We start from the raw sequence: 27,459 nt of genomic DNA on the forward strand, positions 1-27,459 counted from the left end.
GAATATAGCAATGCCAGTATTTGTTACATTCTCTTTTCTGATCCTGTAAATTTACAGATAAGGGATGCAGTAAAAGCCAGATCTACCACTGCCATGAAGCCAATGAAACTTGTGTGATTTAACCATTTAAAAAAAAATACTTGGGTTGTTTTCAATCTCATCTGTGCTGGAAAAAGTACCACAGATCGCCCCTGTCCTCCCCTACTACTGCCCCAGGCCTAACAGACTATGATGAATGTTGCCAAAATAGCTAAAAATATTCAGGTCCAAAGTTATGAAAGGACTAGAAGAAGAGAGTGAATCTGAGGCGTGGAAGAGCATCTTCAAGTTATCTTACAGAGATGATGATCCATTCCCACTGGATAAACCCTGGGATCATAGATCTCATCTGATGGTTCCTAGAGAGATGTTGTACCCAGAACACAAGAAACCATTTACAACATTTTTTTTAAGAAAGAAAAAAAATCTGAAGGAATTTAAATGAAATTTAAAAAAAAAAAACAAAGCACAGCTAGGATGGACAGAAAAGTAGAAAAGGAGAGCAATGTTTCAGACCATCTGTTCTGGCCAACTGATGCGCTGTGCGCAACCTTAGGGGAGAGGGGACAGTAATGGTTTAAAGTCATCTTCACACTTCCCCAATCCTAATAGCACTCATACTTGAACTTCTGCATAAACCAGAGCAACCTCAAGACTGTTCTAACTTACTCTGATAGTAAAGTCACCCTAGGAGCCATTCTACTAGCGAGAGCCTTGCTAAATCACAAAGTACCATGCCCACTCCTTATGTCTGTTGGGGAGATTTTGCCAGAATCTGGGACTGGATGACAAGGGATCTATCACTCGATATTTGCCCTACTCTGTTCATTCCATTTGAAGAATCTGGCACCAGCCACTGTCAGAAGACAGGATTGTGGGCTAGATGGACTGTTGTTCTGATCAACCACAGCCATTTTTATATTCTTTGTCCTCAGACAGTGTTGAGTCCAGTTTCTGAGAAAATAGGGGTAATTCCTGCTGGCACATCTGGAAGAGATAAATAAGGAGAAAAGATCATGGTGAATGTTTTGCGAAGCTCTGTAAGAATATTGCACTTGTGAATGACCTGGAAAAGAGCTGAAGTAGAAATGTCAGCAGCCAGCAGTTGAAAAACCGTAAGCAGGTTGAAGAATGAGATGCTTAAGAATCCAATGGTGGTTTGGAATTTCTTTCAAAAACTAGAATGTTCTGGAGAAAGTCAAGGAAAATCTTCCCTCCAAATAGAAAGGTACTAGTGGGGATTTGACCAAATCCAGAAATAGATTATTGGCCTCATCATGTCTGAAGATCAGAGAAGCGTGAGATACAAAAGTATCTAAGTGACCATCCTAAAGGACTTAATTATTTTCCTATATTTTGGTCAACAGGGAGACTTTCCTGGGCAGTGATGGCTAGGGCTGATAGCTGGGTCATGGGGAGGAAAGGGGGAAAAAAGCAGCCATAAATTTGGAGGAGGGATTTAGGCTGAGAGTCTTCACCCCCATCAACACTAGAGTTGCTCCATATGCCCTGACCACACCTCTGTTCCTCGGTGAGAAGCCAAGGAATATCAGAGTTTAACTGGATTATGAACAGGTGATGGTGCCATTTTATGAGCTCAAATCATCACTTTTGCTGCCTTTTTCACAGAGAAATTCTTCCCCTGCTTTCGTGTCTGGTTTCTAGGAGGAAGTCTGAAAACCTTGTCACTGCCAGACTATTTTTTGTAAATAAAATTTTCTCTAAAGATCATTTTTCCTTCTCCTGTTGCTTTGTCATCCCTTTCCTGGGCTGTGGTTTGATGTTATTACTAATAGTGTTCTCTCTCCAGTTTAGATTGCAAGCTCCTGGGGGCAGGTACCTTGTCATTTTACTGTGTCTGCAAGGTAACATGGCCACCTCTTGTGTGATATAAATAATAGATTATAATAAAAACATCTCAATGCCATAATTGTCAGCCAGATGTATTCATGCAGCATCAGGGATAGAACTCATGACATAAATGGAGGCTTCTAGTGAAGATCTTCAGGGACATAGGACTGTGGCTTCCTATGTGTTTTTTCAGCACCTCACAGAATGGGGCTTAAACTCTATTTGAGGCCTTTGAATGCTACTGCAGTACAAATAAATAATTATAACTAATGAGTTTCCAAAGCAGTTTCATTTCTTCGCCTCTTTAAGGAACCAGTCTACATATGCTTCAAATATTCCACCAAACCCAAGGCAGTACTAGTACTGGAAATATGTTGGTCTATTATATCCTTTCCCTCTTCTTTGTTAAGGCAGTGTTTTTTCTTCTTGGAGAAAAACATTGCCTTAACTAAAAGTATGCAAGGTTCACAGGAATTCAATCCAACAGTTGAATGCTGGTTTGAAACCCCACTTAGACTATACCAAGAGGATTGATGAGAATATGCCAAATTTCTCTCTTTCTCTTCTGGTTTTATAATCAAACCTGAACCTTCCTGGATTACACATGCCACTGAAATTAGATTAGAACGGGTCTCACTAATGTTTGTGGGTTAGCTTTTAATGTATACTATAGACATATATAAACAGTATACATTTATTCTTCAAAAAATAAAAATTCACTTATACACAGTGTGTTTGGGCAGCTACAAAATATGTTCTTTCTCTTTTAAAGAGAAATACATATTGGCAAAGTGTATTCTAATGTTCTAAAAGTGAGAAGAAAACATGATAGCTAAAACCAAATAATATAATCCTTCTGAATGTGGTAACAATTTTTAATACTCTACTATAGAATGAGGAATTCAGGTTCAGTATTTAATAATGTGTTGTAGAGAGGACAATGAATGCAGTCACATCCACAAAAGATCTCCATTGGCTTCGTCCTGACCATTTCACCTTACCTTACTACCACTGTACTTGACAGCCATATTAACCCCACAAACAGGGAAGTATCTTAGCCTTTTCAAATTTAAGATGCTGTTTAAGCTTATGAATCAGATTTCCCATATGTGGACATGACAATTATGAAAAAACTATAATTTAGAACACACAGTATTCTCTTTATCCTTTTATGTGGAATTTCACTTTAATGTGATGCAAATGACAGTAAGAAATACATTCACAGAATGTTAAAGCCTTCTTATTAAAAATTCTGTATGCATTTTATATTCTAATTCATGTAGTCAAAAACCCTGATAAAATCACAGTCCTGATTTGACTGCTGCACTTATCGTATTAATGAGGATACTTTATGCCTTTTGAAAATTGGGATATAGTCCATTATGTGATTGTAAATGATGTGATTGTATCACATCAATTTGTTATACAATCCCACCCCTCCCTTCAGTCAACTTTGTATATAAGAAGAGCCATTGGTGAAGGCATGCTGAAGATGGAAAAGCTAAACTTGAAATTAGTCTTTTCTTCTTTTGTCTTATTTTTACTTGTTAAAAAGATGGCTTTTTTTCTGAATCCTGAAATTCCCTCTAACTCTAGAGGGAAATTCAAAAAGGAATTCAAAAGTACATAAAGGAGACAAGGTTCCTTAACAGTACGTACTTGATTTACCATATAGCCACAACAAACTATATCAGCTCCATTAACTTTCTGGCTGGTCATGTAATGACTAAACCTAGGAAATCCTTCCTACCCCCCAAAACTGTAATATATTAAGGATTGAAAACTACTGTTGGTGTTGTTTGCAAAAAGGGGTTCTTTGTGATGTAGTTACAATTTTTAATATTTTCATTTTTCTTAACTACTGACCGTCATTTATTCTGCCCTTTAGGAACACCCAGTGGGTGTAGTGCATTGGAACAGCAGCAGATGTCCTTGTAGCTTTTTCTCTACTACTCTAGGTTCTGGTTTTGAATCAGTGGCGATATGTCTAACTTGGTGAAGGTCAGAAATCTGTTTTCCCCACCTGAGGCTACTATGTGGCTTGCCACTAGTAAGAGAAATTCCCTGCTTGGCATGATCAAGTTTTATAAACTTTCTGCAGTTTAAATCCTAAGGCTGGCAAACTTTTGTGGCAATAGGGTTCCTGGCTCAAAGACACATTGAATGCAGCACCATAACTAGTAAAGTAAGTCTGCATTCTAGAGTTATTTTTCCCCCTGGCTTCTAACCATTATGCATTTAATTCTCTCTGTAATGGGGTCTCCATCATTACCTTGTGAAGCTAGTACCATTCTTACTGAGTGTTAGCGGGTGTTCTTGGGAACGCAACCACCTTCACTCTGTTTCCCAATGGCTGCCTGCAGTTCTTTGTATAGTAAATGTTATCTTCAGTTGTACTTCCCAGAGCATTTTTACATTTAATCTCTTCATAAAAAATTGTTGCTGCTGTCTTAAACTTCACTAAGGTGACATTGCTATATGCAGCAGAATATGCTCCAGTGTAGAGTTTATTAGCGCTTTGAAACACAAATAATCAAATTCTTAACACACACAGTGCAATCTCATATTTCTAACTTTTGGTCCTGTTCACCTAGGAACCTGACCTGAAGGCTTTATCAAGATATATGTTTTCCTTGAGTTTGGTTGTCATGGATGAAACTGTTGATGTTTTTTATGGTTCTGTCAATTTCATGCTGTAATATGAACAAATGTATTAGAACACACATACACACACAGGAAATTAGCACAATGGAACATAAATATTTTTTTTATTTTAAAATGACCTTTTGTGGTAAAGAGAAGGAGTTTCACTAGAATATATTTAAAGGTCATAGGAACCTTTAATAGTGGTAGATAAATTTTGCCCTATTTAAATTCAAGCCCAATAAGAACTTTATACAATCTTTTGGACAAAGCTTGCAACGTTCTAATCTCTGCAAATCCACTCTGTACCGTTCACTGCTCTTCTTATTAAATCAGTTCTACAGAGCTGTACTCTTCTCAATACTGTTACACACACTTCATTTTTATTCTTTAGCTTCAGCTTGGCCTTTTCTATATTTTTGCTACATCTTACATTCAATTACCCACAGCCTAGTTTGCAGAATAGGATACTATTGGCAGCTGCATTTAAGCAACAGCACATTATGTCATGTTGCTTCATATATTTCATTCCAATCTTTTTTAGGATAAAGCTCATTTGAGAAATCTTTCCTCTGCCTTTGGGGAGAAATTATTTGCCTTCTTTCATTTGGTCTGAAATTTGCCTTCTCAATGCCTTTGTTTAAAAAGAAAACTTATTTACATCTTCTTGGATCCTATTAGTTAGCTAAATTGCCTAATTGTTGCAGTTTTAGGAATACCATGTCATTTTCTCTCTTGAATCATTGTGGCACTATTTTATGGCTTCCATAATAGCATTTAGTGGTCCAAATTCGGAGCTTACTTTCTTTACAAGGTTTTTGTATTCATTCTAGTGTATACTGTCATATTTGAGAAGACCATATCCCTCCCCTACATATGAAACTAGGATAAGCACTCTTTGAAAATAGAAGCTATTAGCCCAGTAAAAGATTCCCTCTGAAAATCTCCAGTGTCAGCGTAAGTAAGTGCCACCTAAAGAAATTCACTGTCAGTCCTCAGGGATGGTACTTGATATTCAGTTCTAGACTAGTTTAGCATTGTTGGTTTCTCTTAATTAATTTCTCTATCCAAGTTTTGATGGATCCCTCTTTCTCTCTTTTCCTTCACAGTCCTTAGTAAACAAGGGCAAGTAACTTCATTATGACATAAAGCAAGAAGTCTTGCAGCCTACTGAATTTTTCTAACATTTACCATGTATCAGTAGATAATAAAATAGTTTTCTTTCTATGAAAGAGAAACATACAACATATATTAGTAACTTGCTGCATCTTTTCTTGCAACATTGATAAGCCTTGATTGATTTTTCCCTATGGTCAAATGTCACCTTAACCTAGTTAAGCACAAATCCCAGTGAAGACAAAATTTCCTTTTGAGGACTGAGACAGAATTCTGTTTTTAGCATTGATGTAACCTTACTTTTCTTCCTCTTCTGATGATCCAACATTTTAGGGTACTGGTCACTGCCTTTCAATATTGTATCTAGAAAGTGAACCAGTTTTAACTGATCCTCTCTTTAAGAACCTGAAAAAGATTCCATATGCAGGTATGCAGAGGAAGTTTCATATATTAAAACTGTCATTTATACATATTTTAACATCTAGGACTCCAGTTAAATAGAGATTAAAACAAGCATTGTCCAGGATTTAATGCAGTTAGTTTAAAGATAAAAAAGCAGCCAAGGGAGTGAAATTTTCAGAATATAAAAAAAAAAGCACAAAATTTTAGAAAACTTTATGCTTTGTCAGAAATGGTCTTCTTCACTGACATTGTACCCAAAAATGCTTAGCTGATAATAATTTAAAATATAAAATATAGTGGAGCCCAAAACTTCATGCTATCCCTTCCAAATAATTGTCTTTAATTAATATTATTGTTGATCACATAATAGAAGATCCAGTCTGAGTGATATAAGGATTTGAAGATTTAAAGGCAATGCTTTACAACTTAATTATGTTTCGCTAGGAGACTTAACATAATTCAATTTATTTTTCCCTTGTGTTTCATCAATCATTATATGAATAGAAAAGATGTCTGAGCCTCATTTCTATGTGAATTTCTGTAGATTCAAGAATTTTCAACTACTGTATATACCGATTACTGGGAGAAAAAGAGCACACCTTCTATGAAGACACCAGTCTCCTAAGCCTCACCAATGATGATAGCATTGACTTCTGTTGTTGCTCAGCCAGTAAATTTGCTGAATACAAACTGTTGAGCTGCACAGCCTTTGTAAATCAAGTTCTGCTGTGTCTAAAAGGTAGAAATCAGGCCTACTTACTGTTTTTCCTTCACTCTTTCTGAAAAGGCTTTTATTGTACATGGAAGATGAATTGTTTTGTGTGTGCTTTTTCTCTTGCAAAATTTTTTTGACTGTTGATTTTGGCCTGTTTTCTGTATAATGCTCTGTTACTGCCATAATCACAGTGTGAGACATAGGTGGTGTCAAATCCTGCAATTTCTGAACACCCAGCCGGCTCTTTATCTCCATTTGGGAAGTCGCCAAGCGCATCATGATATTCATCACCTTTTATATGAGGCCTCCAAAGCACCCACTGAAATGAGAGGAGTTTAATTTTAGGCTCTGTAAAACTTTATTTGATACTCCCCTTCGTATCCCAGTTAAGAAAGGTGTGAAACAAGGAGACAAAGTTTCACCAAAACTCATCACAGCCTGCTAGAAAATGAATTGGAAGGGTGGAATCAACATCAACGGAAAGCAGTTAAACCATCTCATATTTGTGGATGATATTGTGTTGATTTCTGAAAATACTATCAAACTACAGAAAATGCTGCGAGAACTCAATACAAAAAGCAGCCAAGTTGGACTGAAAATTAACCGCTCCAAAATGAAATGTATGCTGTCTGATACCATGCCAAAAGCCCAAAGAACAATCAAGGGAGAACAACTAGAAGAAGTTGAGCAATATGACTATTGGGCCAAGAAATTAACATGCGCTGTGTTCAGGATGGTGAATTCTCATGAAGAAGGAAAGCAGGTTGGTGCACATTCAATTCTATCTCGGATGTCCTCCAAGGAAAAATCAACAAGGCAACATGCGCCAGCCTCTTCAACTCAAAACTACTGCCAGCAACGTTGTACAGCAGCAAAACATGGGCACTGACGAAGACAGAGGAGCAGCAACTGTCTGTCACAGAGAGGGCGATGGAAAGAAGAATTCTGGACATTTCAATCTGCGACCGAGTCCCCAGTGAAGTGATCAGACAGCAGAGTAGAGGGCAGGACATCGTTGTTGAGAACTGGCATAATAAAATGCGATGGGCTGGGCATATAGCGAGGGTCAATGACAATCAATGGACTACAGCTGCGCCGAGTGGTACCCACAGGAGCTGAAACAACCACTTGGACAACCTCCAAAGAGATAGGAAGATTTTATTGTGAAAAGACATGGCTGCACATGGAGAAGGAAGGCCAGGATATGAGAAGAATGGAAGATGCATTGTGATCGGCACAATCTATACGAGGGCTGAAGGACTGATCAGTCAAGATGAAGGTGAAATCTGAAAGATGCTTTACATGTTGTCAGACATATTTTGTGAAAGGTCTCTTCTATGTTAATGAAGCACTTGTACCTCATCCTATATAGTCTCAATAATACTGATAATAATAATAATTCTCAAAGCAGAAAAATAGATGTTATTTGGCTAGGAACTAATTGCAAATGGTGATCACAGAATATTAATGTCTGTACATTCTTAGCTGTTTAAGAGATGTCTGTCTGTGTTGGAGCTGTTTCAAGGTTGGCAGTCAGGAAAGCGGTTATTGAACCCAGCAGAGGGTGCTCCAGAGTTTGCGACCAACACGCTGTCACATGGCAGTGTAGAAATTTCATTACCTCCTCTAACAGTCTAACTTTCCTCACCTAGTGTACAGTCTGGTTAGCAATGGTAGGAGGAATCAGAGATATTCTATTGCCAGGGGGTTGGATGAAGGAGCTTTTTAAAAAATATCAAATAATTTCAGATCTGAGTCAGTGACTTTTAAAATGAAAGGTCTACTCCGTTGCCGTTAATGGGCAGGCTTTCATAATTCCTTGCTATCACAGTACTAACTTCCTCTTTTCAAAGCCTTTCTGAACCTCTCATTGTCCAGCATTTGTATCCCTCACTTTAATGAGCACTAAATAAGAATTATATAAGTATTTCAATAATTCTCACTGGACACATAATTAAGCAGCACTGAGTCTAAGGAGCAGTCAGCTATTCCCTCCTTTTACAGGCAAGTGCATCCACAGACACAAAAGGGAAGAGGTCAATTTTTTTAAAAAAATGATGTGTGGATTAGTAATTTTTCTCTGTAATAAATGACCTGGCTAACAAGCTGAAACAGTGAAATAAAATTTCACCTCTTTTTGTCCCCTCATTTTTCCAGTCCACTCTCTTGTGTTCCCTCAAGCTTTTTTACACAGGAAATTAATTCCCTTTAACTTTTTAGGGCCTGAAAATGTTGAACTAAAGCTCTCCAAATTTGCTTCCCTCAGTAAATTGCATAGGGAATGGACCTGCCCAATCCTTCATTACACATTCTTCTTTTTTTTTTAACAGCTTCTGTTTTTTCTCATATTTGATAGATCCTACCACAAACTTCAACTAGAGTGAGTGCAGAGGACCATAACACCAGTCTTATACACAGGGTATTTTATTAAGTCCAGCAGTTAAAAATGTACAAAGTTCCTCATAATAATCCATTCATTCTGTTCTTGCCTGATTCTTGGAGTAAGCCTGCACAATTATTCAAATCCCAGCTTTTAGCTACAGCATACACCTCGCCATGGGGCTGTGCCTCTGTAATCTTGCTTTGGTCTTGCATGTCAAATGGAATTAACTCCCATAAGAAATGTATGCGAAGACAACCCAAAGTGTCTAATCCTGCTGCTGTCTTAAATTTCTGAAACTCAGACCTGTCATCTTTTGCTATAGCTTTGTTGAAGTTCTCACTTATGCTTCAGTCCATCCAAAAATGAAGTTTAGGGAAATTTGCATTTTTATATATTTTTCAGTTGTTCACTCCTGTGGCCTTTTCATGTGTTTCCTTTGTAGGAGTGTTTCCCCTGCTCCCTCCCCCCCTCGCAACTCCAGTCCTATTTTATACTTGCAGAATTCCTGATAGAGGTGGAGTCAGTTGTTTTTGTAGCTGGCAATTCACAAGTTTAAGCCCAAGGAGCATTACTTGATGATTCAGAGGCCAAACCAAAATAAAAGCTAGGACTTGTGCGAGTGAGGAAATAATTATATCATTATTACCATACCTTAACAACTCAACCCAGCTAATCACAAAAACTAATTCTGCCTCAATTAAGTCTCAAACTGCATTGCCTCCTTCAGGAATAAAATGTTCTCTGAAATTAGTTTTGGTTAGTCTAACTACACAGTTTATGTGTTGTATTAAGAATAGATTAGCTAAAGAAGTAACCTTTCTTATGCTTCTGGCTTCTGCTCTTCTGTAGGGAGCATACTTTCAGATATCAGCAAAACATGCCAGTATAGTTATCAGGGTTCCCTCCCCACTCTGAACTCTAGGGTACAGATGTGGGGGACCTGCATGAAAGACCCCCTAAGCTTATTTCTACCACTTTAGGTTAAAAACTTCCCCAAGGCACAAATCCTTCCTTGTCCTTGGATGGGTACTGCTGCCACCAACAACTGAGTTAGAAAATATTCAGGAAAAGGACTACTTGGAGTTCCTGTTTCCCTAAAATAGCCCTCCAAGTCCCTTCACCCCCTTTCCTGGGGAGGCTTGAGAATAATCTACCAACCAAATAGGTAAACCAGATTCTTAAACAGAACTTTATTATAAAGGAAAAAAAAGTAAAAGAAGCACATTTGTAAAATCAGGATGGAAGGTAACTTTACAGGGTAATCAGATTCAAAACACAGAGGATTCCCCTCTTGGCAAAACTTTAAAGTTACAAAAAAACAGGGATAAACCTCCCTCTTAGCACAGGGAAAATTCACAACTAAAAAACAAAAGATAATCTAACGCGCCTTGCCTTATTTACTTACTCTTTTTGCAATATTGAGACTCATTTTAGGATAATTTTAGGAGAAAGAGTTTTCTGACCTGATGCTTCTCTGCTTCCCCAGAGAACACACAAAGAGCACAAACAAAGCCTTCCCCTGCCTCCCCGATTTGAAAGTATCTTCTTTCCTCATTGGTCCTTTTGGTCAGGTGCCAACCAGGTTATTTGAGCTTCTTAACCCCTTACAGGTAAGGAGGAATTCTAGGCTACCCTTAGCTATGACAATAGTAAATAAGGATTTTTTTTAAAAAAAGAGAAAAACGTTATCATACAGAACTTAATTTTCCACTTATTCAGTCGAATATCAGCAAGATTTGATTAACCTTGGCCAATTTTATATGAACTAGCCAAAATGCATTTACATAGAGGGGTCCAGTTTCAACAGAAATTCAGTAAATAGCAATTACAAAATTATAGTCAGATACAAAGCTGTTTCTTCTAGCTGTCTTGGGTAAGTGAGGTTGGAAGGGTAAAACTGTAACTTATTGTAGTGGATATTTAATAAGTGGTAAGCCACAGCACTCTCCACTTGAAAGTTAATTAAGGCCATCAAATGACCATACTTGTAAAGAAAATATGTTAATGGTTTAACCATGGTAACAGTCACAAGAAAGCCCAGCAAAATAATAATGGCTTTATGCATCATTTTCACTAATCATTACAGAAAAACTTATCTTTTAAAAAAAAGTGACCATCTCTTGTTTGTTTTCACATTTTTAGGAAGTAAATGTATTAGCAGTTAATTTTGAAACTTCTTCATTTCACTGCAAACAGGCACTGATATTGAAATTTTGATATGTGGAGTAGGTGAAAGTGTATTCACTTATAATGAAATCATATAAATTTGGACTATATTGTGCATGTCAATGCTGTGTTTTCTTCATCTCTCTCCTTTTTGTTGTCTACATATGGGTTTTGAAGAAAAGACTCTTTAATTTGTAGAACTTCACCAAGCCTTTGAGATCTTTTTAATTTAGAAGTGTAATTGTTGTGTGATTTTTGTTGTTGAATAATCATCCTCAACAGTAGACAGGATATAAACTCAACTATTCTACTCAATACATAGTATGCTCAGTGGGTCAGATTCTTCAGTTTTTCCCCAGGAAAACTCCCCATTTAGGTCACAGGGACTTTTTATTGTTTAAGGTTTGAGGGATTGATTCTGTAAATTGACAAGTATCTTCAACTCCCATGGAGGCTGAGGGCACTCAACACCTTGTAGGAAGCTTGAGCCATGAATTTAGCCCATTCTGAGTAAATAATATATTATACAATACCTTTATATGATTATATCAGAGGAGTAGCTGTGTTAGTCTGTATCCACAAAATTCATATAACTAAAATTCATTTGTAAATTTAACACCATTAATCTGGGCTTGAATAGGGACTGGGAGTAGCTGGCTCACTAAAAAGGCAACTTTCCCTCTTTTGGTATTGCCACCGCCTCATCAATTATTGGGAGTGGACCACATCCACCCTGATTGAATTGGACTTGTCAGCACTGGTTCTCCACTTGTAAGGTAACTTCCTTCTCTTCATGTGTCAGTATAATAATGCCTGTATCTGTAATTTTCAATCCATGCATCTGAAGAAGTGGATTTTTTACCCCCGAAAGCTTATCCCCAAATAAATTTGTTAGTTTTTAAGGTGCCACCGGACTCCTCATTGTTTCTTTGATTGTTAACTCTCATTAATAATACTCTGCGCTTGTGTAGCACTTTTCATTCAATGATCTTAATGTACTTCCCACTAAAAATTCCTCAAAACATTTCTGTGAGGTACACTCTGCTAGCTTGTGTGTGTTTGAGTGATGAAAGTATATCAAATGGTCAATGGACCTATGCTAATTTATGCCTGCAGAGGTTCTGTCTCATAGTATCTGTTACTCTGAAAAATAAAGGGTGAAATTTTATAGATCCTAGTGGTGTAGCAATGAGATTCATTCAGATAAAGCAAGTTATTTAATGATTTTTGTCACTCTGTCTCTCTCCCGCACTTTAATATGTGTGTTATTTACTCATGTCACAATAGTCAAGAGTCTGTCAACATTTCCAACATAATCTGCCATTTTAAGGCATTTATACACATACACATTTACTTATACAAATAAATTCTGCCTTAAAAATTTAGTATACATTCCTCTTGATGCATTCACATAGCTCTCACTATTAATAGCAATGTTATATTCATACTTCAAGGGAACAATACATTCCATAGTTTTTCCAGGTCAGAACTGGAACACTCAAAAATGTTTACACACTTATTCCTGGCCTTCTTTGAAAAAAGAATAAGTATTTATGAGTAGAGCTGAGAGAATATTTTTTGACTGAATGTTTTTCCATAAGAAAATGGCTTTTGTCAAAACCAAAACTTTCCACGGGAATGTGATGAATTTGATGAAATTTTGCTTATGACACAAGGCATTTTAATTATGTCAAGATGTTTGATTTCAACATTACTGGACTGGAACTTTTCTGTTTTTTTAATTACTTTTCATTTCAAAAGTTATTGTATATTACTAAAAAAATTGAAAAGTCAAAATTTAAATGAAATATTTTAATTTTATCTAAACAAAATATTTTCATTCACAACAATGATTTTTTTTTTAATTTCACTGTGTGGGAAATTTCAAAGTAAGACAAATTTTGAAATTGGAGAATTTTCTAAGAAACAAAAATTCCAGTTTCCATGCAGCTCTGTCTGTCATTATTAGGTATATTTATTTCTATAGCTCAAGATCACCTTTGTTTTGCTGGTTGTAATAAATGAAAATAGGCATTGCCCTTTTTGGGTTTATTTTATCAAAATGTCCAACTTCTTTTCTGGTTACATTTTTTAAAGTGCTGGAGATATTCACAATGTGTCCACTCGTGGCTTGCCTACACAGTGCTTTAGTTTGCATCAAGGAAGTGTAAATTTAGTGCGCACCAGCATGTCATGAAACTTGCCTGTGTCTCATAACAAGTTTCCTAGAGCATGTTGAATGTAGTCCCATTTCAAACAATACATGCTAGCATGGACTAAAACGTACACCTCTCTGGGGCTGACAAGACCTGAGAAGAGGCTGCTGGACAGACCAAATGGATGTTTCTCGTATCCAGTTTTTCTTTTAAGGATTGCCTTAAAGTGCTGAACACCAACAAATCCCACTAACTTGCAGGATCAAAAACTTCTTTATTGTCTCAGGCTTGCTGTGTGATAAAATATATATAATAATAATACTCACAGCTCAGTCCTTTCAGGCAACAACTACCACAATGAAACACCCAAATCTCCATGGGTGGAAATGTCCTGTTTTTTTGGCTTGCAACCTTTAACTGTCCCACACTAACAATTCTCCAAGAGTGACAAAATCAAGCATAACAAAACAAGGAGAAAAAAGTCTACAGAGAATCCCTTACTTAGAGCCTAACTTTCGGCATGGGAATTAGATATGTCTTCTGTACTAGTGCTTCAAGCTATTCTCAGTGTTTGCTAGCTGTCCTCTCCCAATAGATACTTATAATTATTTGCCCATCAGTAATAGGTTCTTAGACATTCCCCATTACTGTAATATCTAAGTGTCTCAAAAATCTTTAATGTATTTAGCCCCACAACATCCCCGTAAGATAGTGAGCTATTACATCCATTTTACAAGTAGGGAACAAGGCACAGAAAGGTTAAGTGATTTGCCTTAGGTCAGATAAGGGGCCTCTGGAAACACTGGGGCTTGGACGGTAGTCTCCTGAGTTGAAGGCTAGCCCCCTAACCAGTAGACCATTCTTCAACACCTCATCTCCTTTTCTAGAGATCTTGTCTGTCCTTCCAGTCATCTCCTCTTCATTGGTGATGTCAGCTTTTCCCTCCTGCTGGTTGGCTCACTGTTGTGCTATCTCTGGTCACTTTACCACATTGCTAACACATGTGTGCAGTAACATTGTAAAGCTATATTCTCAGGGGTCCTTGGGCTATAGTAAAGGAACTTAAAGATAAGATATTGAACAGGAGGGAAAAGCTAGGGAGTGGCTCAGATTGTTGAAGAAACGCCAAGAAAAGAAAAATAATGGGCAGAATTAAGAGTATATCCAGCAGGTCAAGTCTGTGCAGCAAGTAAAATAGAGGTCTAGCTTCTGTATTCTCATAAATTAATACAAAATCTCTCCAGCTCAGTCAAGGGCAATGAGTGGGATCAGATGGGATCAGAAGCTTGGGCTCTGAGCCAGACTTTTTGCCATAAAGCAGTTTGAGTGTGACAGGGTTGATTGAGTAAAGGTCCAATGTATAGGATGGATGGCAATAGTGGAGCATGATAAGTTATAGAACAAACCCATTGCAGAACAATGAACCTAGAAAACTGACCAGAATCAGAGGGGGAAGTAGTTGGACTTACATTGGCTACAGATTTTTGGCTGCAGGCCTCCACTGCACTTAACCATGGAAATGATTTTAAACGTAGTGATTATTATTCAATTATGTGATGCTGTTACTGAAATAAGGTATTTCCTCTATGGCTATCAATGTATGAGAAGAAAACACTATCTAAAGTAGGAGGATAGGCTCATGGAGTGTTACTAACCGTGTCACAAGAAACTCATACAACTATGCCAAGGTGGTGATGGAGGCTAAGAAATGTTTCTTCTCCTTTTCCATAACTTTTATAAAGTTGTGGTCAACAGAACTGTTCCAGATAGTGAACAGTTTTTAACCAATACAGGTGGTCTTTGCCTAAGATCTGCTGTGAGGCGCTTATGTCCTATGTCACAAAGAGGAGAACATTGCCTGTTCTGTTAAATATGAGTCAGATAATAGAGTACCATCCCTTGGCCAAGCGTGGACCAGTCTCAGAACAGACTGTCCCCCAAACCACTATTTCTATGCTGAGTCAGTGTAGCCTCTCATGCCTGATGAATGATAGTGTGGAGCACCTTGTTTAACTGCTAACAGAAGCATGTAGGCGATTGGTAACCTTTTAACACATTCCTCCTGTGGTGTTCCAGCCCTTGCTCAATAAGGTGTCATTGGATGACACTAATCTAAGCAATTAATACCTCATCTCAAATCTGCTTTACTTTGGAGAGGGTGTTCAGAAGCTGGTGTCATGCTAACTCCAACAGTTCCTGATTTTCTTCAGTATTTTAGTTCCCTTCTAGTCAGGCTTCTCACCTGGTGGATGATCCACACTTGGCAAATGACAGAAATTTTATTTATTTCATTTAATATCTGCTAATAAAGTTAGAGCAACCAATGTCCTTTGACACCACATGGACCCTGAGGTTCTACTTGCATGTCTGTAGAACCTGGAGTAGACAGAATCATATAAAGGTGACTGCATGATTTTCCCTCCAAGAGATCCCAAAGGGTGGTAATGGGCAGCTGCTTATCCTCTCTTAACCCTCCCAACTGTCAGTCCTGTCACCTCCCTTATTCCACACTTATTGGAAGCAGCTAAAGGAGACCACAAGTTGTTACGGGCTACAATTTCACCAGTATGCTGATACCACATAGCACTCTACAGTCCCTCCGATGCCCGAGTGTCTGGGCGAAACAGAGGCACAGATGAAAAGCAGTTGGTTTAGGATTAATTAATTAGTGGGAGAATAACACTGGTGCTGATTCATTGAGAGAAATATTTTGAGAAACTGGCAGGGTCTGTGACCATCTCCTCAGCTAAGAACATCTGTCCACTGGTTATCCAAATGATGTACTGCTGCACTTGCCTCTGCTCCTGGACAGCAAGAGTGGTAACAAACTCCCCCTTTCCAAGCTGTGTCTAGTAAGATGATGATGATGCCCTTTTTGTTAGATGAATGCCTTATTTTGCCTTTCTCTCCTCCAGGCTAGACTACTCTAGAGCTATACATCTGGAGCAGCCCTTGAAGGACACCCAGAAGCTACGGCCTTTACAGGGTATGCTACTACAATAGACGCTCATTAGTAGGAACATATCATTGCCCTATTACTATGTTGCTCCTGTAGTTGTTGCTGTTATGGGGAGTGTTGACAATTCACAGTAAAGAAAGTGTTCCCAGGGGAAATGTTGCTTATAATGGTGGTTGCTCTTACAAGCTGTTGCTGCAAACAAGCATCTACTGTAACAAGCTAATATAGGAAAACAAAAAAATCACAAAAAAATCCAATATTCTCCAAAAATACAAAAATCCTTAGTTAAACCAGTTAAGATGGGGAAACTCAGAACTGAGACTCAAATAGGGTCTCCTGCTTTCCCTTCCCTGGATATTTTGAGGGTGAGATCCAGGGGTGATTTTACATAGCATTTATTCTCATTGGACACAGACACAGTAGGGTGAGTTACACTGACGTTTCAGTTTTTGCCCCATTTTTTTTGTGGTTTTATGTTTCAGTTGTTCCTTCAGTGCTATTTGAACATTGATGTCATTTAATCTATACACTCAGGCAAATCACTTTGTGTCTTAGTTCCTCATAGGGAAAATATTTCTTTTCTTCCATCTTTGTCTCTCTTGTCTGCTTTGACTGCAAACTCATTGAGGAAGGGATTGTCTCTTATTACATGCTGATGCAGTGTTTAGCACAATGAAGCCCCACTTTTTTTTGGGACCTCTGGGTGCTAGCATAGTACAAATAATAATTAATAATAATATATGCAGAAATACATAGATATCTCAGTGTTAGAAATTTATTTTTATTTTATTTTAAGAGCACATTCAAATAATCAGTGCCAACAGAAATCCAAAATATAGTTGAACATTTTAAGGAAACAACCCATAATAACTTTGCAAGCCAATCACCTTGGTTTTGATCCTGTCCCTGTAGCAGGTTTGGACATTCTCTGGACTTTCTCAGGAGATATCCCAGGGACACCTGAATAAGCTAATAAGTGTTAATGGTAATTCAATATATGACCCCCTTCTCTTTGAGTCAATACTTCATAGGTGCCCCAAATGGTGCAATTTTTTCATCCAAAAATGCAGATTTAGATTAATTGAAACATTTCACAAATTCTTGTCATATTTGACCAAATTTTTTTTGGTCATAAAACAAAACAAAATTCAACTAAATCAAACTATTTCACTTCTACCTTTTTAAACAAAATATATTGATTTTATGATTAACAATGAATTTCATTTTGAATTCTACCTCAATTTTATTTTTATTAAAATGTTAAACTCGTAAACAAAACAAAATATTTTGTTTCGGGTCAAATGAAACTTTTAGTTCAACCCCAAATATATATATATTTTTTACTTTTTGGTTTGCTGAAAAATTAACAAAAAAGGTGTCATTTTTTCCAAATGTTTCAAGCAATTTTTCCCTATTTTTTCAGTTTGACCAGCAAACTGAAAAATCATTTATTTGCATAGAACTGGTTCAAATCAGTTGTATCTAGTCAATCTAAATTTTTATATCATGGCGAGAATATCTGAATCCTGCCCACCCAAACTCGCTTTGCAGTTTCAAGTGGATGCAATATGTCCTAAATTGTTGTGTAGTGGTGCTCTGTGTTGGCTAACAGTGGTTGCAATTTATCTTAGCAGTGGCTCCATTGCAGTGATGGAATGGTACAATCCCCATGTAGGGTTTGTATTTAGGTTAAATCTATAAAGTGCTTTGGGATCCTTTTGGATGTACAGTGCTATATAAATGTATGATATTGTTATTATATCAGGATTGCTTCATTAACCCCACTGCTTCCAGATCAATCCATTGCTTTAATGGCTCCATTTTTCTATTAGGCTGAATAATACAAAACTAGTACAACATGTTACAACAACTCAGATAAAAAAAATCAAGATGTCCTGTAGCATTATATTAAAATATTCATTTATCTTGTTAAAATCATTAAAACAAATGCTTTGTACATTTGTATTTATTTTGGTACCCCTTTTAGCGAAGAACAGGGATAACTGGAAGACAGAGAGACAATCTGAATAACTCACTATCAGGACTACAAAAGCTTTTCCACAGTGCTAATTTAGGCTCTTTCAATTTACTCTACTTTTAAACACTTTCCATTTCATAAATAAGTGGAAACACTTTTCTTTCTTTCTTTCTTTCTTTCTTTCTTTCTTTCTTTCTTTCTTTCTTTCTTTCTTTCTTTCTTTCTTTCTTTCTTTCTTTCTAACTTCACCCCTTTTCTCCCTTTCCAGAGGGTCCTATAAAGAATCTTGCCCATATGCTCAGGGTTTAGCTGATCGCCATATTTGGGGTCAGGAAGGAATTTTCCTCCAGGGCAGATTGGAGAGGCCCTGGAGGTTTTTCGCCTTCCTCTGTAGCATGGGGCATGGTTGACTTGAGGGAGGCTTCTCTGCTCCTTGAAGTCTTTAAACCATGATTTAAGGACTTCAATAGCTCAGACATAGGTGAGGTTTTTTGTAGGAGTGGGTGGGTGACCTGCGCTGTGCAGGAGGTCGGACTAGATGATCAGAATGGTCCCTTCTGACCTTAGTATCTATGAATCTATGAACAGAGCTAAGGAAAGGGAAGGTGTGATGAAGCTTAGACAATAATGTTATTTTAAAGTTTGACTGCAAAAGCTCCCTCAAAACAGACATTCTGCAACTTTAGTGCCTGCTGTCTTGGCCTTTTCTTTCTCTCCTCTTTGATTGGCAGTTCCTTACATCAGCTTTTCACCTGTATTCTTCTGCTTTCTGGTAGAGACTTTCCTAGCACAGCAATGGTAAGCAGCGGCACCAATTCAGATATTTCTTGGGGCAAGGACACAAATTCTGACGGCCCAGCCCCCCAGCAGCAACCCCGTTCCAGTCTCCACTCAGCCTCCTCCCACTCCCACAGGGACCACGGGTCTCCCTCGGCTGAAGAGTCTCCCCTCTTGCTTACCACACAGTGCATGAGCTGGTGCTGCCTGGAGTCAAGTTCACAGTGGACTCTCCTGTACTCTGTAATATACTGTCTGGACAGAGGGGTAGCTGGGCCAGATTTGAGTGGTGTTGTGACCCCGTGCTCCAGGTCACAACACTGCTCCATGAAATTTGGCCAAGCCACCATTCTATATGGATAGATGTGTGGCCAGGTCCAATTTCAATAGTATTGAAAACACACAGCTGGAGTAATGCTCCAGACTTCTCTGACAGAGTATTGATTTAGTATGAGACCACTGCTTAAAACTTTGAGCAAGTGCAAAACCTTTTTTTTTTTTGTGGTGGTGGGTGGGCTAATGGTACTACTGATGGTAGGATGTCTTTCTGTACTGGAGAATAGGCTTTATTCTGCTCATAATCAATTTCTTTGTCACTTTGGCATATGTTTTTGCCAAAGCTTAGGGAAGCATCCTGGACTAATAGATAGAGCACTGGATGGAGAGCCAGAAGACCTGGGTTCTCTTTTTGACTCTACCACTGCTGTGTGACTTTGGACAAGTCACTTCACATTTCTATGCTTGTTTCCCTTTGTCTGTCCTGTCTATTTATTTTGGAAGTGTCCTCAGCCCCTCCCATGAGCTTTTCCCATCCAAGGGCATAGTCTAGAGTATTATTATTTTTATGTAATAATTTCATACATAGTATTTTAGACCCTTTCAGGACATGCAAGAAGACAGTTTTTTGCTCCAAGCCATTTAAATTCAAAGTGCCTGGTCCTGCCATCTGATGCACATGAGCAGACCCCTGCACCTATGCTGAGTTGTACTGGCTTCAGTGGGTGTCTATGAAGGCACAGGGGTTTGCCTACATACATCTTACAGGAGGATCAGAGACGAACCAGACAACATATAGAAGAAGGGATGGGGAGAACTGCAGAAAAAGGCTAAAAACCAAATGTTTGATGTGGGGTTTTTTATACCAAAGACTTTGTCAATGTACAGTGTTTGTTCCTTAAATCTTGTTAAGGTTCTTAACTCTTGTTAACATTTGTTAAGGTTGTTTGGCACCTTTTATTGTTTAGGTTTTATTTGGGGGGGAGAAGGGATTAAATCATGCCCTCAGTTAACATTACTCTATAAACCCTATAGCTTTTCTCATTTCTTTCTTTTTGAGTCTTTAGTATTACACAATTTATATGGAGGAAAGGATAATCTTAAAAGTACAGGATGTCCTTGGTTTAAGGCACAGACCTAGCACTCAGAAGATCTACTCAGCCTTTCTGCATGGTAATAAGTCCATTTTTAAACTGGAGATAATACTTAGTATCGTGGGTGGCTGTTGTAAGGCTGAACTCAATAAAGTTTGTAAAGTGCTTTGAGATCCTTTGTTATAGAAGTGTCAAGTACTATTATTGTTCTCAGTCACCTCATTCCATTTCCACCTTCCTCGCCCAAGGACAGTTACCTGTTCAACCCACCCTTCATAGTTATTTTCATCAGCTCCATATCATGACATCAGTGGTTAGTCTAAGAAGACAACACTATTCAAATCATATGGTCCAAGAAAACATTATGTGCCATTATGATCCGTGATGCAAATGCCCTGTGAATTTATACTAAGGATGAACTTGGCCCTACATTGTTACTGTGGTATGTAGAGTATTTGTTTGTCATGTTTGTCATGTGAAAATACAGGACTAATACCAGTGGCTTTAAAATATATGTGTAATAAACACCTTTTGCTTTGGGAGAAATTCTGCATCCATTGAAGTCAATGGCAAAACTCTCTGACATCAGTAGGGCTAGAATTTCACCGTGTGTGTGTGTGTATGTGTGTCTTTCTAACCTGGCATATGGTATATTCCTCCACTTGAATATTATCCCATAAATATAAGCGTAGCACTTTTTTATAATGTCACTAGTAGCTAAAAGCCTTAGAACAGACAGACACAGCACAGATGACATCATAGTCTCTGGTATTTAATAATATTCAGAAAATGTATTGTTTCTATGTGGAGCACAGTAAACAGGTCATCACAGCTCATCTTATATAAACTGCTTTTGTAAGACAAAGAGAACCTGCCATTACATTACATCCCTAGAGCCTGTGGCTTAAAACTTATATGTTAGTCCAATAAATGGCATCAAATTATCTGTCTTATCCTTCTATTGAACGCAGAACACATGCTGCTACGAAACAAAAAGGACATGCATTTATTTTCAAGCATAGGAATTTGGAACCACTTGGGAAGAATATTCTTGATTGAGAACCAAAACATTCCATGATGCTTAACAAACCTGCAAATTGAAAAATCAACATCTGCCCTGTGTAGCAACAATAGTAGAAGGACCTATAGCCCGAAAAATTCAAAATATTCCTTAAATTATATTTTTGTGCATTTACAAAATTACTCTCTGAATCAAAAGTCTCAAGCTGTTTTTATCTGAGACTATACGTTGTGTCGATAGACAATATCTCAGCCTGTAGTCGTACATGGAAAGCCCTGCTGCATAGCATAATGGACAGTCCTGCGAACAAGAAGCTGAATCTCAGTGAATGCTCCTATAATAATATTTTAAAATAAATGATATGCATCATTAAATCACCGAGGATGACTAACTCAATTTTAGAAAAGCCACAACTCCTGCAATCACAGTTGCAGTTCTTATTTGAATATTTTAGCTTTTACCTGGGCAGCCAATAGAAGCTAGTGAAGCCTCACTCTGCTTCATACAGATGAAGGTACTACTCTGAAAGAAACAGGAAGGAACCTGTGATTATGTAGATACAGTAGCATGGGCTAGATGAGATTTTTTTGTCATTTTTCTTATTTACATATCACAAGCATTTGTTTATGAAGTTATTTTAAATAATTTTTTAGATTGATATCTTCAAAATTCTACCAAGGTTAGGAAAAAAAATGTCTTCTAAACTTATTTAAAGGTTTGTTCTCAAGCAGGGCATTTACCTGCCTCACTGCTGATGTTCTAAAAATACCTTCATGTCCATACTATTATCCATTCTTCACGTCCAATTGCTCTGTTATGGTAATAGTCAGAAGCACACCATGTAGTAATTACTTACAGCTGACTTAAGAAAAGAATATTAAACTCCCCCACTGTTCCACGAGAAGGTCTTTATGCACTATTAACTCATTCCTGTTTATTAATACTCTACTGGTAATTCTGGCTGCTGCTTTTTAGGTTTGTAATAGGAGGACTATTAAACAGCAATTATTGACCATATGGGTTGGTGAATATTTGTTGTTGTTGTTTTTTTTATTATTCCCTTTAACTTCTTTTTAAAGAAACCATATTACAACATAGTAGAAATGGCATTTCATCTACCTGGGACTAAGAACCTTGGCAGTACTTCCCATTTAGAAAATTCAGTTATATCAGAAGAAGCTGCAGAAATACAGAACAATTTAGAAAACATGAAAATCCTAAGAGGGAGGTACAGGGAAAAAGTGTGTCTTCATTTTATGGCTGTGGGCATTTCTTTTTTATTTTTCTCTGCCTTTTATTTTTTTAAGATAAATAGAAATCTGAGTTTTTTACTCATTACATCTGTTCTAGAATTTCCAAATTTTAAACTAATAAAACCCAAGCTAGAAAAAGTGCAAAATTATCAGACTTCTGGGTATTAGGCAGCTGTCCTTGTGAATGAGTCTGCCTAGCGAACAGGTTCAGGAGGGACAACATTATAGTAATTATATCTCAAATAGCTGGGCTGGGGAAAGTGGTTCTTTTTTACTGCAGTTCTTGCCTTTGGCCAGTAGCAGCAGTTATCGCTTCTGTAGTTTCCAGCATTTGCCTCTGTGCTTCTCTTGCTGTTCTTCACTCCTTCATTTCCCAACTTTCCAGAGATAGGGAGGCAGCCAGCTGTAGTTCAGTCAACTCTCTCACAGTTGGTGCTTCTCTCTTCCTGACACCCCCCCCCGCCCCCCCAGGATGATGGAGAGAAGAGGAGCCAGGTGGGTTGGAAAGGAAGTGGTAACTATAAAGAGTGTGAAGCAGAGGAAGGAGGGAAAGGGGAGCCTTACAGAGGATTGATGAAAAGGGATGGGCCTACAGTGTGAGAGTGGAAGGGGGAAGCTTGAGATGGGTAGCAAGAAAGAGAGAAGGGAGATACATCCATCAGAGCTACCAGAGAAGAGCGCCCAACATTAAACACATTTGCTGTGGTGGGTATTTGTGGAGAATTTGTGGGCTATGTAGAGCCCCTATACACCACTTCTGACAAAATGGTGACACTGCAGTTGAGACTGAGATTATTTAGAAGTTGAGAAAGGGCTTGGCAGCAGAAAATGAGGGATGGCATGGAGGAAGAAAGAGCCAGATGCAAAGGGCAAAGTAGATCACCAAGCTCCCAATCTTGTAAATTGCTCTACATGAGTGGACCCCTGTACCCATGCGGAGCCCCACTGAAGGCAAGAAGGAAAGTCAGATTTTCAAGATGAAATAGTTTCAAAGGCAATTTCCTCGATTCTTCACTGACCCTATTTTTTCTCCTAGCAGAACATTTTCTTAGGGCTTGTCTTCACTACCGGGAGAGCGACACTGCTGCAATCGATGCAGCGGTTGTCGATTTAGCGGGTCTAGTGAAAACCCGCTAAATCGATGGTAGAGCGCTCTCTGGTTGACTCTGGTACTCCAGCTCCTCGGGAACAGTAAGGTAAGTCGAGCAGAGAGTGTGTCCCATCGACACAGCACAGTGAAGATACCAGGGTAGTTCATGTAGCTGGAGTAGTGTAGCTTAGCTCAACTTTACCCCGGTAGTCTAGACAAGGCCGTGATCTCTTAATACTATTTCCACAGTTTGGTAGAAGTTCTCATACCTGTGTGTGTGCTTGACTTGGATTATGATTCTTTGCCATATCATTCTGGTCTTCTGAGCTGATGACCAAAACCAACTCAATATAGAAAAAAAACCCAGAGGGCATAGTTGTTTCTGATCATCATTACATCATACATTTTCCAAAACTAAAATAACTAGTGTCAAAATAAAAAGTTTAATAGATTAAAAAAAAGTCAATTTTGAATCTGTTGTTGTTTCACTGCCAATGAAACAATCTATTGTTTTCCTATAATAAATTTGAATCTGTCATTGTTTTATGAGTTAAAAATACTTTTTTTGGTATCTCAGCTAGGTAACATGCAGAATAACTTAGAAAATAAATTAGAAAGCCTGTTAGATATCATGTCAGCTCCGAAACTGCTTCTAACCTAAATTGTAATGTAGATGAGTTAAATTGTCAATGTTTACCTCTAGTCTTTTCAAGAGACAGAAATGTTTTAGTGTGATCAAATAGATTTCAGGGAAGTGTGGACTTACACAAAGCCATGCTAAAAATAATTACTGGGGGTAAAAAATAAAATCTGTCCAGTCTCTATGCTATTAAAGCAGGATAAAGTTTTTTTTTTATTCAGCCTGGGTCTATGATAGCAGAACACCAACCTGTTGTTCACATTAAAAATAACAATTTTGTGAAGCCTGTGCATTCCTTTGTTCTCTGTTGCTGCTTGGATCTACATTGCAAAATCAGTGCGTGGCCCAAATGGCTGTTATGCCAGAAGTATTACCCTCTCAAGCAGTTATTCCTCTGAAGTGGTATATCTCGTCATAACACCAGTGTTCCACAGCATGCACTGCCTGCCTGATGGTTTCTGTGTGCAGTTTAAGGTGCTATGTTTTGGTCTATAACACCCTAAGTGGCTTGGACCTGCCCCTCCTCAGGTGAAATCCTGGCCACACTGAAGTCAATGCAAGATTGCTATTGACCTCAGTAGAGGTGTTTGAGCTGGAGCTCCCTTGCTGTAGAAAATAAAGATCTGGCAGAAAGGTTAGGACTCCTTGATTAGGGAATTTGCTCCACTCTGGCTCTGAAAGAGCCTGGAATTCTTGGTCTTAGCAGAGTGCTTTAAATGTCATCTATTTTGTAGTGCTTTTGGGGAGAGCTGAGGGTATGAGTGTAGCGGTGCATATTTTGCTGTTTTGAGACAGTTGTTAGTTAAGTGAAATGAATGGAGCCTCTGCCATGTTAATGGGTGGTTCTTCCTTGTATCGGATGGTGTTTAAAATCTTTGTTTGGGTGGATAGGTGTCATTTCAATTTCTAAATGAATAAATGGAAATCTGGAGTGAACTAGCCCATGAGGTATTCTACTGCTTCAGCAAGCCCCAGAGTGCAGGCCACATGCAAAATTTACATTCAGATTGATGTCAGAGTCTATCAAAGAGGCTGTCGCACTGCTGGGCTTATGTGCTTACTGCCACACATTGTAGGTTTCTGTGGCGGGGGCCTTATTCCCAAACCCAAAACAAGATTTTGGTTCATTTCAATTAAATGGTCAGTTCCCTCCTCCCTAATTTGAACCTGGCCCAAAACATTCAACAGTATTCTTTAAAAGACACTGGAAACTTATATTTTTGCAAGACAAAATTACAGCAGATAAATGACCGCATCACTGACATGTTACTTAATCACTTTGGTAGATTAGTTGCATGTCGTATTCTAAGTGAAACTGTAGGGTAGCACCAATCCTTGCCCATGCTAAAGGAAAACTGGTGTGCTAGCGATCAGCTGTTCTGGTTGTTGCAGGGAAGAGATTAGAGTAGCGCTTCTTTGTCAGTTCATCTCTTTAACTAATAATATTTATTACAAGGTTTTAGTTTCGTAAATCTGTCTCCTCTTTTCTTTTAAAGATGTCGCTTACAGTTCGAGTTGTAGAGTCTTTTAAACCCTGTCTAGGGGTTGCAGCACAAGCTACATTTTTTAATGTCATCCAGTTTTATCTAACTCTGCATTTTATGATCACAGGGCTGGTTCAAGCCCATCTGGGGTCCTCTGCAGCCCAGCACATCAGGGGCCTTCCACTTCTATCATCATTTATTTTCCCCTTCCTCTGTATAACCAGACATAAAGGATTAGTGTGAAATTAAAACTCTGGTCTATGTAAAAATGCTGCAGCTCCCCTAGGCTTTTAGTATTGTGTGCCCACGCGTACATGCATGCACACACACACACAACTTCACCCTTCCCGGGTCTGCCTACCACACAAGCCCAGTCTCCCTTGCTGCCCTCCCCATACACAGCACCCAATCTCCATCACTCTCAGTGCATTCACTGTACAGATTACTGTCTCTTCAGGAATCAGACCCTTTCACCCTCTTTCCACAGGACTAGGTTTGGAAGAAGAGCAGGAGCAGCCTCCGGAGATCTCTTCCCATATCTCCTCCTTGTATCCCAGGGTTTCTTGACTTCCTCTTGGTCATATGCAAGGAAAGTGCTCTTCTTTCCTGTACCTGTCCCAGGGAGTGAGGCAAGCTGGGAGTTCAGCCAGCTGCCAGGGAACCAGCATTTAGTGCAGGTCCCAGATGTGTTTTTCTCCTTTCTCTTTGGGGGCCCAGGGTAAATGCCTCCCTACCAGCTGGTGACATGATGGAGAGGGAGAAGATATGCTGGAGAGGGAGAAGACAGAGTGGGGAATTCAGGCTGTTCAGCAATGCATCCAGATAAGGACTGTTTTCTCCTGGCAGGTAGTGGTGGAGGCCCGACTGCAAGGCAGAGAGGGGTGCTTCTCTCATGTTCCTAGTCTGCTGTTTTTGAAGGAGGAGGGAGAACTGGAGGAAGCCGCCACGTGAGTTCCCAACCTGAAATGTCAGGTCCGTCAGCCTGTCAGAAAATAGCCAATCAAAAACAGATTTTAATGCCAGTTACAAAATATAAGCAACTTTTTCATGGCATTTTTGTCTTCTGTGTGATTTTGTATATCAGAAGTGATGTGTCCAAGGAAGCAGACAAAATAAGAATGTATTTCCATCAGAAGTACAGATCAGAGTGAGTCAGAGTGGATGGAATAGGATGGGAAAGAAGGGAACTGTGTATCCTCTACAACTGCTGTCCTGTATTCTTGGCACCATGTCTGCATATTTGAATCTAGAATGCTGTATTCTGTGTATATAAGATTTTGAACTATAGATGTACAATGCTTTCTCATGCAGTAGCACGCTTATAGAGTGAGAGTGAAATAAGCACTGAATATGTGACCTGCAAAGGAAATGGAGGATTTCAGTTTATGTGGCAAAAATGGTGGAAGGAAAAAGTCA

The 27,459-nt window shown here is 38.5% G+C and overlaps 1 long non-coding RNA gene across 1 annotated transcript in view; it reads left to right on the forward strand.

Annotated features, from left to right (window-relative positions):
• Positions 1–27,142, forward strand: part of LOC119853567 — a 569,205-nt gene extending 542,063 nt beyond the window's left edge. Inside the window, exons 5-7 of the long non-coding RNA XR_006280322.1 lie at positions 16,387–16,457; positions 23,869–24,025; positions 26,890–27,142. This is a non-coding gene — a long non-coding RNA (uncharacterized LOC119853567). The remainder of the gene's footprint in view (positions 1–16,386; positions 16,458–23,868; positions 24,026–26,889) is intronic.
• Positions 27,143–27,459: the final 317 nt, after the last annotated feature.

This window comes from Dermochelys coriacea, chromosome 3 (genome assembly GCF_009764565.3).
Source record: "Dermochelys coriacea isolate rDerCor1 chromosome 3, rDerCor1.pri.v4, whole genome shotgun sequence".
NCBI classification, from domain to species: domain Eukaryota; kingdom Metazoa; phylum Chordata; order Testudines; family Dermochelyidae; genus Dermochelys; species Dermochelys coriacea.